This window comes from Chiloscyllium punctatum, chromosome 16 (assembly GCF_047496795.1).
Source record: "Chiloscyllium punctatum isolate Juve2018m chromosome 16, sChiPun1.3, whole genome shotgun sequence".
Lineage (NCBI taxonomy): Eukaryota > Metazoa > Chordata > Chondrichthyes > Orectolobiformes > Hemiscylliidae > Chiloscyllium > Chiloscyllium punctatum.
In genome coordinates this window covers 96,462,759-96,480,000 of record NC_092754.1, presented here as the reverse complement: position 1 = coordinate 96,480,000, position 17,242 = coordinate 96,462,759, and the positions used below count along the sequence as shown (strand labels likewise).

General features: G+C 45.1%; 1 long non-coding RNA gene across 5 annotated transcripts in view; it reads left to right on the top strand.

The window, feature by feature from the left end:
• Window positions 1–17,242, top strand: part of LOC140487235 (uncharacterized) — a 143,092-nt gene that overhangs the window by 8,118 nt on the left and 117,732 nt on the right. For 3 of the 5 annotated variants that reach the window (XR_011962823.1, XR_011962820.1, XR_011962819.1), the window contains exons 5-8: window positions 2,366–2,470; window positions 7,531–7,637; window positions 10,426–10,508; window positions 16,260–16,368. This is a non-coding gene — a long non-coding RNA (uncharacterized lncRNA). The remainder of the gene's footprint in view (window positions 1–2,365; window positions 2,471–7,530; window positions 7,638–10,425; window positions 10,509–16,259; window positions 16,369–17,242) is intronic. The other 2 variants (XR_011962824.1, XR_011962822.1) reach the window with 1 other exon arrangement.

The following is a 17,242-nucleotide window of genomic DNA, read 5'->3' as shown; positions in this document are numbered from 1 at the left end:
TGAAGGCAGACTGTGGATGTAGTCTATATGGACACTGAACGATGTTCCACAAAGCAGACTGGTTAGCAAGGTTAGATAACATGAAATGTTGGGAGAACCAGACGTTTGGATACAAAACTGGCTTGAAGGTAGGAGGCAGAGCGTGGTGATGGAGGGTTGCTTTGCCAACTGGCGGCCTGTGTTCAGCATTGTCCTGCTGGAATGAATATGGGTCCTTGAATAAATGAATTGGATGTGAATATGAGATATGGGCAGTGGGTTTACAGAAGACACCAAAATTGGAGGTGTAGTGGACAATGAAGAAGGTTAGTTCAGAATGCAACAGTATCTTGACCGGATGAGCCATTGGAGCAAGGAATGGCAGACTGGGTTCAATCTAGACAAATGTAAGCTGTTGGATTTTTGAAAGGCAAATCAGAGCAGGACTTGTACACTTAATGGTAAAGTCCTTGAGAATGTTGCTGAACATAGAGACCATGGAGTGCAGGTTCATTGTTCCTTGAAAGTAGAGTCAAAGGTAGGCAGACTAGTGAAGGTGGTGTTTGGTATGCTTATATTTATTGGTCAATGCATTGAGTACAGAAGCTGAGACGTCAAATTGTGGTTGGACAGGACATTGATTAAGCCATTTCAGGAATTATGTTTTAAGTTCGAAGTTCTCTGTTCTGGAAAGGATGTTGTGAATCTTGAAAGAGTTCAGATAAGATTTACCAAGACTTTGCTAGGGTTGGAGGATTTGGGCTACAGGGAGAGGCTGAATAGGCTAGGGTTAATTTGCCTGGAGAGTCAAAGACTGAGAGGTGACTTCATGGAGATTTATAAAATCATGAAGGGCATGGATAAGGTGAACAGCCAGGGTCTTTTCCCCCCAGTTAGGTGGGTTCAAAACAAGATCACATGGGCTAAAGTTGAGAGGGCAAAGATTAAAAACGGATCTAAGGGGCAAAATTTTGTATGTGTGGAATGAGCTGCCAGATGAAGTAGTGGAGGCTGATACAATTACAACATTTGAAAGGCATCCGATTGGGTACATGAATAGGAAGAGTTTCCAATGATACGGACCAATAGCTGGCAAATGGGGCTCCGTTTGTTGAGGATTCCTAGTTGTCATGGACAAATTGGACCAAAGGTCTGTTTCTGTGCTGTACATCTCTATGACACTAATAAATGAAAATAAGATGTGTTCCTCTTTTGTGGAGAGCTAGCAGAAGCACAGATAATTGTCCTTGGAGCTGAGAAGGTTAAGCAGTGATTTTGACCAGGTGCAAATTTGTTTCTAGGATATCTAATCTGCAGAGAGAGGGGAATTGTTAACAATGTCACAATTTTAGTAACTATTTTCAGGTAATTGGCAAATAATGTGAATATGTGAACATTTTTTTATTCAGTAAGTTCTGAGTATCTGGAACAGTCTGAATCGCAGCTGGGCACAGACTCAGCAGTTATTCCAGAGGGAGAGGGTACATCCCAAGTCGGCTGAATAGCCCCAGCCCCTGTGTTCTGTGATACTGCCCCATTGACTGTGAATGCTGAAGCTCATCCCAGGGCAGAGAGAAGGAGGATCCCACCACTCACCTCACAATGGGCCCCGATAATTGATGTCAGCGCAGGCCAATAGGGGGCAGAGGCAGTACTGGAGGACCAGGTCATACCAGTTTGTCCTCCAACCAATCGGAGTGAATGAGGGCATCCTCAAGGCTGGAACTAAAGAAAGGCCCATATCGCAGAGATTTGAGAAACTGGAGGACATGAGATAGGTAGCGTTCTGTGGCTGGTGAGGAATTCTATAAATAAGGAAGAGTTGTGAGGCTGGATGAAGTGACAGTGATCGGGAGAGTTGAGGATGGAGGAATTTAGAGTTAGTGAGGATTAGAATCATAATGTTATACAGCAAGGAAACAGGCCCTGAGGTCCAACCAGTCCATGCCGACCATAATTCCAAACTGAACTAATTGTACCTGCCTCTGGTCCACATCCATCCAAATATTTCCTATTTATGTACTTACCTGAATATCTTTTTAATATTGTAATTGTATTCACAGCTACCACTTCCTCTGGAAGTTCATTTCACACGTATAATTTTTTTAAAAACCCTGATGTCTTTTCTCAAATCTTTCTAATTTCTTCTCAAAATGAATGCACCCGAGTTTTGAATCCCCCTCTCCCCCGGCCATTCACCTTATCTACACTCTTTCTGATTTTGTAAACCTCTAATAAGGTCACCCCTCAACCTCGTGCACGCCAGTGAAAAAAAATTCCCAGCCTATCCAGCGTCTCCTTACAACGCAATCCCTCCATTCATGGCAACATGCTGGTAAATCTCTTCTGAACCTGCTCCAATTTAATAATATCCTTCCTATAACAGCACAACCAGAACTGGACAGAGTATTCCAGAAGAGGCCTCCCCAACGCCCTGTACATCCTCAACATAATGTCCCAACTCCTGGACTCAAAGGTCTGAACAATGAAGGTTAAGTGTGCTGAGCACCTTCTTAACCACCCTGTCTACATGTAACACAAACTTCAAAGACGTTAAGCCCTCGGTCTCTTTGGTTCCATATCACTACTCAAGGCCCTACTTTTATTGAGTGTAAGTCCTGCCCTCATTTGTTTTGTCAGGATGTTATATTTTGCATTTATTCCAACCCAAAAACTTTTTGTGTATAAAGGCAGTAGGAGTATAATTAAGAGGGAAATCAGGAGGCAAAAAAAGGACGTGAGATAGCTTTGGCGAATAGGGTTAAGGATAATCCAAAGGGCTTTTGTAAATACATGAGGAACAAAAGGCTAACTAGGGAGAAAATAGAGACCCTCAAAGATCAGCAAGGCAGCCATTGTGTGGAGCTGCAGGCGATGGGCAAGATAGGGAAACAAGTATTTTGCATCAGTGTTTACTGTGAAGAAGTACATGGGAGATATAGAATATGGGGAAATAAATGGTGACATCTTGAAAAATGTCCATATTACAGAGGAGGAGGAGGTGCTCAATGAGTGGCTAAGGAGCTGGTGCAGGGGAACAGGATTCACGTTTTTTGGATCATTGTGATCAACTCTGGAGTAGAGTTGACCTGCATAAGAAGGATGGATTGTACCTGAATTGGAAGGTGTCTAATATCTAGGCAGGGAGACTTGCTAGTGATACTCGGGAGGCATTAAACCAGTGAGGGAGTGGGTGTAAACCCAAGAAGATAGTGAGGAAAGAGATATGTCTGAGGCTGGTACAGTTCAGAAGTCGAATAGTCAAGGCAGGCGCAGGCAAGGGCAAGGCACAGAATGAAGTCGGACTGAGCAGTTGCACTGCATTTACTTCAATAGAAGAGGCCTGACAGGGAAGGCAGGTGGGCTCAGTATGGTTTTGAACATGGCACTGGGATATTATAGCAATTACAGAGGCATCACTCGGGGATGGATAGGACTGGCAGCTTAATGTTCCAGGGTATAGATGCTATAGCAAGGATAGAAAGGGGGACAAGAGAGGAGGTGGAGTGGCATTTTTGATTCGGGATAGTGTTATGTTTTTGCTTAGGGAAGATATTCCTGGGAGTACGCCCAGTGAAGTTATTTAGGTGGAACTGGGAAATAAGAAAGGGATGATCACTGGGAAATAAGAAAGGGGTTTTCTGCGTGGATTTCATCCGGGCGCTCTGGTTTCCTCCCATAGTCCAAAGATGTACAGGTTGGGTGGATTGTCCAGGTTGAATTGCCCACAGTGTTCAGGGATGTACAGTTTGGGTGGATTATCCAGGCTGAATTGCCCACAGTGTTCAGGGACGTACAGTTTGGGTGGATTATCCAGGCTGAATTGCCCACAGTGTTCAGGGACGTACAGTTTGGGTGGATTATCCAGGCTGAATTGCCCACCGTGTTCAGGGATGTGTAGGTTGACTGGCCCTGGGAAATGCAATGTTACAGGGGGAGGTTAGGAGGCTCTCCAAGTCAGTTTCAATGTGATGGACTGAATGACCTGCTTCCACACTGTTGGGAGTCTCTGATAATTCTACTAGTTTTAAAATAGTTACAGAAAATAATATACCAGATCTAAAAGTTAAGGTTCTGAATTGGACAAAGGCCAATTTTGATGGCACAAGGCAAGAACTTTCATCTGGCCCCTCAAGCCTGCTCTGCCATTCAATAAGATCAGGCCTGAGCTCCACATTCCTGCTCACTCACCATAACTCTTAATTCCTTTCCTGTTCACAAATCTACATTTTGCCTTAAAGGCATTCAAGTTGATAACATCAAATGCTGCACTCGGCAGGGAATTCCACAGATTCACAACCTTTTAGCTGAAGAAGCTCCTCCTGAACACAGTCCTAAACCTGCTCCCCCTTATTTTGAGGTTATGCTCTGTAGTTTGACCCGCCCCCCCAGTGGAAATAGTCTCCCTGCTTCTGTCTTATCTAATAATTCATAATTTTATTGTTTCCTATCCAACTTCCCATTCTTCTAAATTACAATGACTATAGAACCAGTTTTCTCAATCTCTCCACATACACCAACCCTCAACTCCTGACTCAAACTAGTGAACCTCCTCTATACTCCCTCCAGTGCCAGTACATCCTTCCTGAAGTAAGGAGACCAAACCTGTACACAGTACTCCAGGCGTGACCTCCCCAGCACCCTGTACAGCTGCAGCATAACCATCCCTCTAGCAAGGAAGGACAATATTCCCTTCACTGCCTGAATTACCTGCTACACCTGTAAACCAACTTCCTGTGATTCATGCACAAGGACACCTAGCTCCCTCTGTACAGCAGCATGATGCACGTTTTCACCATTTCATCATCCAGTTTGCTGTTAGTCCGACCAAAATGGAAGACCTCACATATCCCAACATTGAACTCCATCTGTCAGATCCTTACCCACTCACTTAACCTATCTGTATCCCTGTGCAGACTTAGTGGCCTCTGCAGACATTGCTCTACCTCATCTTTGTATCAAATGTGAACTCTGACACCGTACACTTGGTCTTCAACTCCAAAACATTTGTGTAAATTGCAAACAGTTGTAGTGCCAACACTAATCCAAACACCCGTTTATCCCCATTCTTTATTTTTTGTTGGTTAACCGATCCTGTATCAATGATAATTACCCATAATGCTGTGCATCTTTACCTTATTCAGCAGCCTTTTATGTGGCAACTTATCGAATGCCTTCTGGAAATCCAGGTACATCACATCCACCGAGTCCATCTTGTCCAACGCACTCGTCGTATTCTCAAATAATTCCAGTAAATGCGTTAAACGTGACCTGCCTTTCATGAATCCATGCTTTGTCTGCTCAATGAGACAATTTCTACCCAGATATCTCACCTCTACTTCCTTGAGGGATTCAAGCATTTTCTCCATTAGACACGTTAAGCTAACGGGTCCTTTTTGAAAAATAGTGGCACCACATTTGCAGCTTCCAGTCTGTCAAAACCATCCCAGAATCCAACAAATTTTAGTGAATTATCACGAGGTCTGTTTGTTATTTCCCTCCCCACCTCCCCACCATCTCTTTTAGTCCCTGGGATACATTCCATCAGGGCCAGGTGACCCATCTACCTTTAGGCTGTTATCTTTCCCAACACCACCTCTTTACTGAGAATGATTGCTTCTCTGTCCTCATCTGCCATTGCCTCCATAGGCCTGCGACAGCAAGAGTACACAGACAGTGTGTTCCTGTTAAGGCCAAGGCTGGTAGGTGTAGAGAATGCTGCCTATTGAAAGAAATTGAGGGCCTGGTCAAGAAAATGAAGGAGGCATATGGCAGGTACAGAGAGCTGTGTTTGTGTGAATCCCTAGAGGAGTATAGGGGCAGTAGGAGTATACTCAAGGTAAACCAGGAGGGCAAAAAGGGGACATGAGATAGCTTCAGGAAATAGGTTTAAGGAGAATCCAAAGTGATTGTACAAATACACTAAGGACAAATGAGTAACCAGGCAGAGAATAGGTACCCGCAAAAATCAAGGCTGTCTGTGGAACCACAGGAGGTGAGAGAGATTCTGTATGAGCGGAGAGGTTTTACAAACAAAATGCGCACATCGGAAAACACAAATTTGAACGTCCCAGTCTCGTGTTTTCAGTAAACGGGGAATTGCCTCAGTGTGGCTGCAGGCATGGGTGCGCGCCGCCATCTTTATTTGGGGCAAACATTCAGTGGACACGTGCGGAGCCACCATCTTTGTAGGGGGCAAGGTGCAGCCAGGCGCATGTGCAGCCTTTCTCTGGTACAGAGTCATTGGGCAGGATTTACACAGAGCACATTCAAACTCCGAGAAATGGATGTTTATTTCTGGATTTGTTTCGTCATTCATTTAAATGATTTGGTATCGTAAATGAGTTTGCAAGTCATACAAATGAAGAAGGTTACCTCAGATTACAATGAGATATTGATCAGATGGGCTTTAATTTAGATAAATGTTAGGTGCTGCAGTTTGGAAAAGCAAATCAGGGCAGGACTTATACACTGAATGGCAAGGTCCTGGAGATGTTTGCAGAATAAAGAGACCTTGGACTGCAGGTTCATAGTCCTTGCAAGTCAAGTTGCAGGTAGATAGGATGATGAAGAAGGTGTTCAGTATATTTTCCTCTATTGGTTAGAGCATTGAGTATAGGATGTGGGAGGTCATGTTGCTGTACAGGACATTCGTTAGGCCACTTTTGGAATATTGTGTGTAGTTCTGGCCTGCCTCCTATCAGAAGGGTGCTGTGAAACTTGAAAGGTTTCAAAAAAGACTTAAAAGGATGTTGTTAGGGTTGGAGGATTTGAGCTACAGGGTGAGGCATAAAAGGCTGGGGCTGTTTTCCCTGGAGTGCCATAGGCTGAGCGGTGATGTTATGGAGGTTTATACAATCATGAGGAGCATGAACAGGGTAAATGAACAAGGTGTTTTCCCTGGAGTAGTGGTGTCCAGAAGTAGAGAGCATTGCTTTAGGGTGAACAGATAAAATTTCAAAGGGGCCTAAAGGACAACTCTTTCATGCAGTGGGTGGAATGAGATGCCAGAGGAAGTGGTGGAGGCTAGTACAATTAAAACATGTTTAAGGCATCTCAATGGACACATGATATGATTAGGAAGCGTTTACAGGGATATGGGCCAAGTGTTGGCAAATGGGAATAGACTAGGTTCGGATTCCTGTTTGGCAAGGATGAGTTAGACCGAAGGGTCTGTGTCGGTGCTATACATCTCTGACTGTGGGATCATAACAGCTTATACTGCTCTGCTTCATCTCTGGGCTCCCTCATGACCACTTTGTCAATATCTAGCTTCCTCAATCTCGAATAATGGGTGTATTTTTGGTCTGTTTGGTATTTTGCTATTATTTTTACAGACATTTTTGTAAGTTAATTTTTCACTCCGCCCAGCCCCTGACCATGTGCTGCTTATCAATATTTTCTGGAAAATCTTTAACAGTCAAGAATTCCTTTTTCCAATAAGCAACTGTATTTTCCTTCTATTTCTGACTATCAAATTCTGCACCATTTTCATTCCCTGTAATCCATTTTGCACTCCTTGAAACATCAACTGTGTTTCTCCTTCCACAGATACCAGTGATTAATGCCAAAGCCCTGTTGCCTGTGGAGAGGGTGATGTTTGACTTTCTTGTACAGCTGCAGTTTGTGTGGTGAAGGTGCTCCCACAATGTGGTTGGGTAAGAGACATTACAGAGTATTCATTCAGCAACAGGAAAGATCTGAAGATAATGTCCAAATCAACAACAGTTTGTATTTTTATTTTCATGCTTATAATTCCACAAAAATATTATTGAGAATTTTCAACATCAGGCCAGAGATGGGGATATTAGGTCAGGTGACCAAAAGCATTGCCAAATAAGCAGGTTTTGAGGAATGTCTTAAAGGAGGAAAGCAGACCTGAGGTTTTGGCTGTGAATTTCAGACCTTGTTGCTTTGGCAACTGTAAAAGCAGCCACACAGGTGAAGTAATGAATTAACAGATCATTGGGAGTCTCAAACAGAATGAGTTGTCGAGTCTCAAAGGTTGTGTGACGCAGTGAGCTAGGGATGATCACAATCAGGAATTAAATCAAGGGTGAGAATTTTAAATTGAGGGATGTGTGCCAGCCAGATGCTGGCAAGTGAGACTAGATTGGGTTGGAATATCTGGTCGCATGGACGGGTTGGATTGAAGGGTCTGTTTCCATGTTGTACATCTCTGTGGCTGTATGTTGTTGATTATGAACAGGACCTTTTGATGGATCAACAAGTTTTGGTACGAGGGAGTACTTGGGCAGCAGAGATTTAGATTTTCTTGAGATTACAGGGAGGTTGAATGTGGGAAGCTGGCCAGGAGTATGTTTGGATAATGAAGTCTGGAGATAATACACGATGGATGAGAGTTTTAGTAAATGAGCTGAGACAAAGGTAGAATCAGCTAGAAATAGTGATCTTGGAGTGGGACTGGGCTGTCACCCTCACCTCACCTCTGGGATTCAGCTGGTTGTCAGGTTGTGGATCAGGGCGGTAACACAATCGGGAGCTGAGTGGCCCTGGTGGAGCCTAAAATGAGTGTCACTCAGCTGGCTGTTGCTGAGCAGCTGCTGCTTGGTAGTCCTGTTGATGACATTTTCCATCACTTTACTGCTGATCAAGTGTGGACTGATAGAGGGAAATTGGCTGGGTTGGATTGCCCTGTTTTTGTGTTGAACATCCCTGGGCAATGTTTCACATTGTTGGTAGATGCTAGTGCAGGAGCGGTACGTGACTTGGTGGTGGCAAGTTCTGGAGCACAAACCATCAGTGTTATTACCAGAATGTTGGCAGGGCCCGTAGCCTTTGCACTACTGAACCATTTCTTGATGTTATTCAAACTCAACCGAACTGGCTTAAAACTCACATCTGTGATGTTAGAAACCACTGGAGAAGGCTGAGATGGATCATCCCACTTTGCACTTCTGGCTGAAGATTGCTGCAAATGCTGTCATCTTATCTGGTGCGTGGATGTGTGAGGCCCCTCCATCAGTAAGGGTGGGGATATCTGTGATGCTTCCTCCAGTGAGTTGTTTAATTGTCCATCACCGTTCACAACTGGGTGTGGCAGAACTGCAGAGCTCCGATCTGTTCCATTGGTTGTGGGATCGTTTAGATCTGTTGCTTGCTGCTGATGCTGTTTGAAATGCAAATGGTCCTGTTTGGTAGCTTCACCAGGTTGGCACTTCATTTTTAGGTCTGCCTGGTACTGCTCTTGGCAGGCCCTCCTTTACTGTCCATTGTGACGGGCGAGTGCCAGACTTACAAACGCATCAGATTACAGAGTGTGCTGGAGTACAGTTCTGCTGCTGTTGATGTCCCACAGTGCCTTAGAGATACCCAGTTTGAGATCCTACATCTCTTCAAAATCTGTCCCATTTAGAACAGTGATAGTGTCACTCAACACAATGGAGGTTTTTCTCAACTTTAAGGCAAGACTTGTGTCTCCAAAAGGAATGTGTGATGGTCGCTCTTACCGATACTGTCATGGACAGATGTATCTGCAGCTGGTCAATTCATAACAATGAGATCAAGTATGTTTTTCCCTCTTGTTGGTTCCCTCACCACCCGCTGCAGACTCAGTTGAGCAGCTATGTCCTTCAGGACCTGGCCAGCTCAGTCAGTAATTCTGTTGCAGAGTTAGTCTCAATTGTGGACATTGAAATCCTGTAACCAGAGTACGTTTGACACCATTTTACTTCCTCAGTGCTTCCTTCAAATGTTGCTCAACATGAAGGAGAAGTGATCCATCAGCCAAGGGAGGACAGTACGTGGTAATCAGCAGGAGCCATGAGATTTCCTGGTGTCCGGAGTCAATGCTGAGTCCTCCAAGGGCAAATCCTCCCTGTCTGTGCCTCGACCACTGCCTGGTCTGTCCTGCTGGTGGGGCAGGACATATCCAGAGATTTCAGGAGAAAGTGAAGACTGCAGATGCTGGAGATCAGAGTCAAGAGTCTGGTGCTGGAAAAGCACAGCAGGTCAGGCTGATGAAGGGCTTAGTCTCGAAACATCGATTCTCCTTCTCCTCGGATGCTGACTAACCTGTTGCGCTTTTCCATCACCACAATCTCAATATCTAGGGATGATGATGATGATGGTGATGGTGGTGTCTGGTCATTGTCTGTAAGGGTTGATTTCATGAGTATGAGTATGTCAGGCTGTTCCTTGATTGGTCTGTGAGACAGCTCTGCACATTTTGGCCCCAAAATCCAGATGTTAGTCTAGAGGACGTTGCACCATCGAGAGGGCTGATTCTGTGGTTGTATTAAATGGTGCCTTCTTAGATGACGAGTGGTCCATCCAGTTTCATTCCTTTGTTGAGACTTTGCAGTGATTAATACAGTGAGTAGCTGGCTGGGCCACTGTCAGTTTGGCAGGGTTTTTTCTGCCATTGACTATGTTTCCATGGAGATCAGGAGATTCCTAATTCCAGTTATTTTTTCTTGAATTCAGATTCCACCATCTGCCAAGATGGGATTCGAGCCAGGACTTCAGTCGTTTGTTTTAATATTCTGGATAAAACCTAAATACATCAGGTTTGTTCACTCACTTTAAATATCACTTACCCAGGTTTTGTTTCTTTGTGAAACACTGTCCATCATCCTGTCTCCTCCATCCTTCTCTCCAACAACAAGAGTTTGGAGCACATGGAGTTTCTCTGTCACTAAGACTGAGATAATCCGATCTGCTGCTTCTCTCCCTCCTACTAGCCCACTGAGCCCAACTGCCTCACGTGGTGTTCCTGGTTTTTGTCCAAACCTACATCTTTCTCCAATCTCATCTCATGTCAAGCCTTATCAGAGCTCATCTTGTCCCTTTACCCTAATCTCACTAAACCATCGACTTGCCAACTCTCTTTTCTTCCTCCTCCTCATCAGTCCCCCTCACCGATTCACAGACATTGTTCCTTGTTCTGTCTTTTCTGGTTATGGTCCTTCTCTCCCATTCTGTGAAAAACTGACATTTGACCTTACGGTTGTTGGAAAATCCTGCTCCATCTCCACTCTCCCTTTCCTTTCTGAATTCCTTGCATTTGGTGTCCTTTATGGATCTATCCTTGGCCCCTCCTGTATCTCACCTACATACTGTCAGGAGGTGATATTGTGCAAAAGCACCATGTTGGGTTTCACATGTACACTGACGATGCCCAACTCTTCCTCCCCATCATCCCTCTCCATTACTCCACTGTTACTCAGTTATCAAACTGCTTACCACATTCCCACTACTCTATTATGTGCAGTTTCCTCCAATGAAACATTGTCACGGTTAAACCCATTGCCTTTCCTTTCCCTAACTGCTGAGCCTCTCCATCTCACTGGGAACTATGCAGTAGAACTAGACTCTTCACAATACTGCTGTTATATCTGACGCGAAGCTGACCTTCTGATTAGACATCTACACAATCCCAAACACCAGGAATTCCAATCTCTAAACCATTGCTTATCTCCTCTTCACCCTCGCTCCATTGCTACTGAAACCCCTTACCCATGTCTGTGTTACCTTTAAACTTGACGAATCCAATGCAGAACCCTTGATTCTGTGACTGGCTGAGAATCTGGTTTCAGACTCCCCTCTCAGTATTTACCCTCAGACACATCAGTATTTATTCTGTCAAACCCCTTAAGAATCTGGTGGTGCGGTCTGATTGTAGGTGGTGGAAATGACAGAGGATGATGTGTTGTATCTGGGTGGAAGGTAAGGACTTGAGGGGGGGAGTTCTTTCCTTGTTGCAGTGGGAGGTGTGGGTTTCAAAGACAGAGGTGCGGGAAGTGGAGGAGATATAGTGGATGGTATTGACCACATGGAAGGGGAAATTACAGTCCTTGTAATACGGGGCCATTTGGTACGTTCTGGCCTCACTGGAACACTGCAGTAAGCGTGAGATAGAGATGTTGGCCAGGGAACAGGCTCGTGTGTTAAAGTGGCAGGCAGCTGGAAGCTCGGGGTCTGTCTTTGCAGCAGAACGTAGATCATCAGCCGCCATTTCCGCCACCTCCACTGAGATGCTGCCAGACACAGGTTCCTGTCCCCTCCATTAACAGCTATGCACCCCCCCCTCCCCCCCTCCCCCCCAGCCAGATGGTAATCCACTCCTTTGTCTTTCCAAATGTTCTGGTCTCTCTTTGGGTTCTGTCCCTGCCTATTATTTACTCTTTAACCCCTATCTCCTGCAGTACAAAGATCTGCAGGTTAGTTGAATTGGCCAAGCTAAATTTCCCATAATGCTCAGGGATGTGTAAGTTAGGTGCATTAGTCAGGAGAAATATACAGTAATATGGTAGGTGAATGGGTCTGGGTCGGATACCCTTCGGAGGGACGCTGTGGACCTTTTGGGCCAAATGGCCTGTTTCCACGGCGTCAGAATTCTAATTTTCCCAGCTTCCATCGGATCTGAGGAAGGGCCACTGGACAGATTTCTGTTCCCAGATGCTGCCAGACCTGCTGAGCTTTCCCAGCACCTTCTGCTTGTTGTCCCTGATTGACACCATCCATACACCTTCTGGATTTGATTCAGACAGGGGGAGGATCCCACCACTGACCTCACAATGGGGTCCAGCTGATTGATGGAAGCTTCGGACCAATAGGAAAAGGTGGTGGGACTGGTGGACCAAGTGGAACTAGTTGGTCATCCAAAAAATGGGAGTGAATGAGGGGCGTGGCCAGTGGGATGACACGTCACCAGTAACTCAGCCGATGCAGTGCCACGTGACACGGCCATTGGTGAATGTGGGAGACGCAAACAGGGAAGGGGAGAGTGGCCTTGGAGACGGAGATAATGAGTCACTTTAGACTGGAAAGTTTTAATTACACTCTGTGCGGTTTGTAAGTCTGAACTAGAAACTCTTAATCCCCCGTTTGCAGCAGATGGGAAAATGGCTGCGGCCCTCAGGCGGTGAAAGGTCCTGGGATATGGCCGCCATTTTTATTGGGGGTAAGGTACAGTGAGGCGCATGTGCATGTCCCCTTCCTAGGGTGGCGGGGGGGCGTGCAACTTGAAAAGTGGCATTTACACATCAAGCACATACCAAGAAAAAAGTATGTCTTTATATTCTTCCTGTACTGACTGAGTTTTGTTTTGTGAATTCATTTCATAGGATATTAAATCAGAATGATTGAGGCTGGGATCTCAAAAGCAAGTTTTTACAGTCAATGGAGTCATCAGGATCTGAATGTTATTGGCATTTAACTGTGGAAGGAGAAAGGTTTCTCTGTTCTGTTTGTGGGAAGATATCTCCAATATTTTTGTTAAGCAGAAAGGTGTACAAATTCATGATTGGGTCACCCTTTGGGTATGTGCTTTGTTCTGGGCCCTACAGCTGAGGAAGGAGATATAAGCCTGAGAGGGAGCACAGATTTATCCAAATTACACCTCGTCTCTTTGTAAGAACTCTCAGATTTAGACCCAATCACCCACTTCGTGATGTTAACCTGTAAACTTCATATTTTTAATTAACTGTAAACTTCCCATTAAAAATCCTTTTGGACTCAAATTCCAGTACTTTTTCATGTGGAATGTTCCAGCTTCTGACAACTCTCTGTTCATCCAGAAACTGCTGAGGTCCATGTTGACTCTGGGGTTACAAAGGGCTGAATTGAAAGATGAGGTGCTTTCCCTGAGCTCCCATTGAGATGCATTGGAACAGGACAGGAGGCTGAGGGTGAGGGCAGTGTAGGTATGAGCAGACAATGAAAATGACAGGGCTGCACTGTGAGGGCTGCTTGGCTCAATGAGAGTGTTTTGGAGTTGGGTGTAAACAGACTGATGTGAGACAGGGAGAAGGTGAAGCTGAAACTCCGTTTTAGTTCAGGCCGTTCAGAAATTCACATGGTCCCAATGGGAACAGCCAGTTTTTAAGTGATACCTGCGGAGTATTTGTTAATAGTTTTTAAAGTATTTTTCCTGAGGGCAGTTGAGAGTTGACCACATTGCTGTGGGTCTGGAGTCACATGTAGGCCAGACCAGGTGAGGACATTAGTGAACCAGATGGGTTTCTAACAATTGACAATAGTTTCATGGTCATCATTCGCCTTTTCATTCTAGATTGTATTGAATTCCGATGCCACCATCAGCCATGTTGGGATTCTATCCCTAATACTCGGAACATTGCACATATCACTCATCTGGCAGGAATACCATTAAGCCATTGCCTCCCTATTTAACAATGTTTAAAAGAAAGTTCCATCATTCTACGTGTACAATGTGAGATAAAATACTGCAACGACCATGTGTCAGCCTCTCCAAAAGGTCATTCAACAGAAATTTGTTTGGGGGCGAAGTATTTCACTTTTTTGGGGGGGGGGTTTATTAAACAAAAATGAATCCAAATAAAAATCTTATGCCACGGACATGTAATTTCTGAAGCCGGAGGGGGATGACAGAGACAGGGAGGGTTGTGGGGCTGGAGGGGGATTGTTGTCCAAACACCACTGTGGTGTACATGGACTGCAGCATTTCAGGGAGGGGGTTAACCACCACTTTCTCCAAGACAAGTAAAGGTGGCCAATAAATACTGGTCTGGGCAGCAAAGGCAACCCCCAGTGAATAAAACCAAGCAGTGACCTCTCTGAGCTGACTTGCTCTGAAGTTAAAAACCTCTCTGGAAAATGGAGTGTGCAGAGAAGACAAACAGTGACATTTCACAGCTGCCCTCAGAGAGACCTCATTCTTGGAAGTACTCAGAGCCGGGGATCAGCTCAGTGAGTTTCAGTCTCTTCAAATATCAATCTTAGTCCGTTTTATTTTATTCAATCTACAATAGTGAGTCACGTGAGGATTTCTTTTTAATGTCTTACGGTCTCTTGATTAAATGTTTAAGATCTGAACCGTAAGCATTAATTTATTCACGGGCAGTATTTTTTGAGCAGTAAGACTGTGCCTTTGTCTTGGTCTGTAGATTGTTAAGGCGGAGAGATGGCCTGTTGTAGAGTGGTGTGCTGTTCCTGTCGGATGTGGGAGATTAGGGAGAGTTTCAACGATCCTGATGATTATGTCTGCAGGAAGTGAGATTGCAAATCCTGTTGGAATGGATGGATTGGTGGAGGAGTGATTAAAGGCAGTGAGGAATTGACAGGAGCCGGGGGGGTGATAGGTGGCAGTCTCAGGAATGCAGGATACTGCAGATACAGTCAGGTAGGTGGGTTACCGCCAGGAAAGCTAGGAGGGGTAGGTCGGTACTGCAGGAGTCTCCTGTGGCTATCCCTATCTCAGACAAGTATACTGTTTTGGAAAATGTAGTTGGTAATAGACTTTCAGGGGAATGTTGCACTGACAGTCAAGTTACTGGTACTGAGACTGGCTTCTAACATAATGTGAGGTATATCCAGTTCCACACGATCGATGGTGATCGGGGACTCTCTAGTCAGGGGCACAGTCTGCTGTTTCTGCAGCTGACAGTGAGACATCAGAATGGGGTGGTGCTGCCCTGGTGCCAGTGTCAAGGATGTCTCTGAGGGAGCAGAATATTCTCAAAAGGGAAAATAACCAGTGGGAGGACATTGTACATTTTTACCAATGGCATAGGAAGGGGAAAGCATGGGGTGCTGACGAGCAGGGAGATTTGCTAGTGCCACTCGGGATGCATTAAACCAGTGAGGGAGTCGGGGTAATCCTAAAGAGATAGTGAGAAAAGAGGTGAGTCTGAGGCTGGTACTGTTCACCAGTCAGACTGTCAAGGCAGGCAAGAGCAAGCCACAGAATGAGGTGCGACGGACCAGTTGCACTGCATTTATTTCAGTGCAAGAGACCTGAAAGGTCAGGCAGGTGGGCTCAGGGTATGGTTTTGAACATGTGACTGGGATATTATAGCAATCACAGAGGCATCACTCAGGGATGGATAGGATTAGCAGCTTAATGTTCCAGGGTATAGATGCTGGATAGAAAGGGGCCAACAGAGCAGGGAGAGAGGTGTTTTTGATTATGGATAACATTATGGCTGGGCTTCCGGAGCATATTCCTGGGAGTACATCCAGGCAAGTTATTTCCTTGGTCCTGAGAAATACGAAAGTGATGACCATCTTACTGGGATGGTGTTATAGACTCTCTCCCAATAGTCAGCGAGGAATTGAGACACAATTTTACCAGGAGACCTCAGTTATCTGTAAGAATAATGTAGTTGCAATGATAAGGGGTTTTAACTTTACTAAGATGGCCTCGGACTGCTGTAGTGTTAAGGGCAAGATGGAAAGGTATTTCTTCAGTGTGTACGAGAACACTTCAGATTCAGTTTGTAGGATGTACCTCCTAGAGAAGGGACAAAACCTGACCTGTTTTCTTTATTCTTTCACAGGATGAGGCTGTCACTGGCTCGGCCAGCATTTATTGCTGTGTTTACCCAGAGGGCAGTTAAGAGTCAACCACGTTGCTATAGGTCTGGAGGCCCATGCAGACCAGACCAGGTAAGGATGGCATTTTCCTTCCCTAAAGGTCATGAGTGAACCACATTGGTTTTTCCCAACAATTGACAATGGATTCCTTGTCGTCACTAGATTATGTTTTCCAGATATTTATTGAATTCATGTTTCAAACTCTGCCGTGATGGGATTCAAATCCGGGTCCCCAGAACGTTATCTGGGTCTCTGGATTAACTGTCGAGCGATAATTTCACTCCGTCATCACTGCCTCTTATGACATGAGGCAGGGTGAGTGACTGAGGTATCAGTGGGGCAGCGCATCAGCACCAAAGATCCCACAGTATTGTGGCTTAGTGGTGAGCGCTGCTGCCTCAGCACCAGGGACCTGGGTTTGATTCCAGCCTTGGGTAACTGTCTGTGTTGGAGTTGGCCCATTCTCCCCAGTGTCTGTAAGGGTTTCTTTCCGGTGTTCCAGTTTGCTCCCACAGTCCAAAGATGTGTAGGTTAGTTGGATGAACCATGTTAAATTTCCCATAGTGTCTAGATGCAGTATATGAGGTTTTGGGATGTGCAGGCAAATCTCTGCCTGATGTGAAAAGATCTTGGACAGAGGTCAGAGGGAGATGTGGCCGCATGTTTTACATCTCCCATGGCGGCAAGGTTGTGTCAAGGGTGTGGAGCGTGGGTTGGTGGGTTATTGGTCAATGCATTGAATACAGAAGCTGGGGCACCATATTGTGGCTGGACAGGACGTTGATTAAGCCACTTCTGGAATTCTGTTTTCAGTTTGAATTACTCTGTTCTGGGAAGGATGTTGTGAAACTTAAAGGTTTGGACAAGATTTACAAAAACATTGTCAGGATTGGAGGATTTGGGCTACAGGGAGAGGCTGAATAGGCTGGGGCTATTTTCTCTGGAG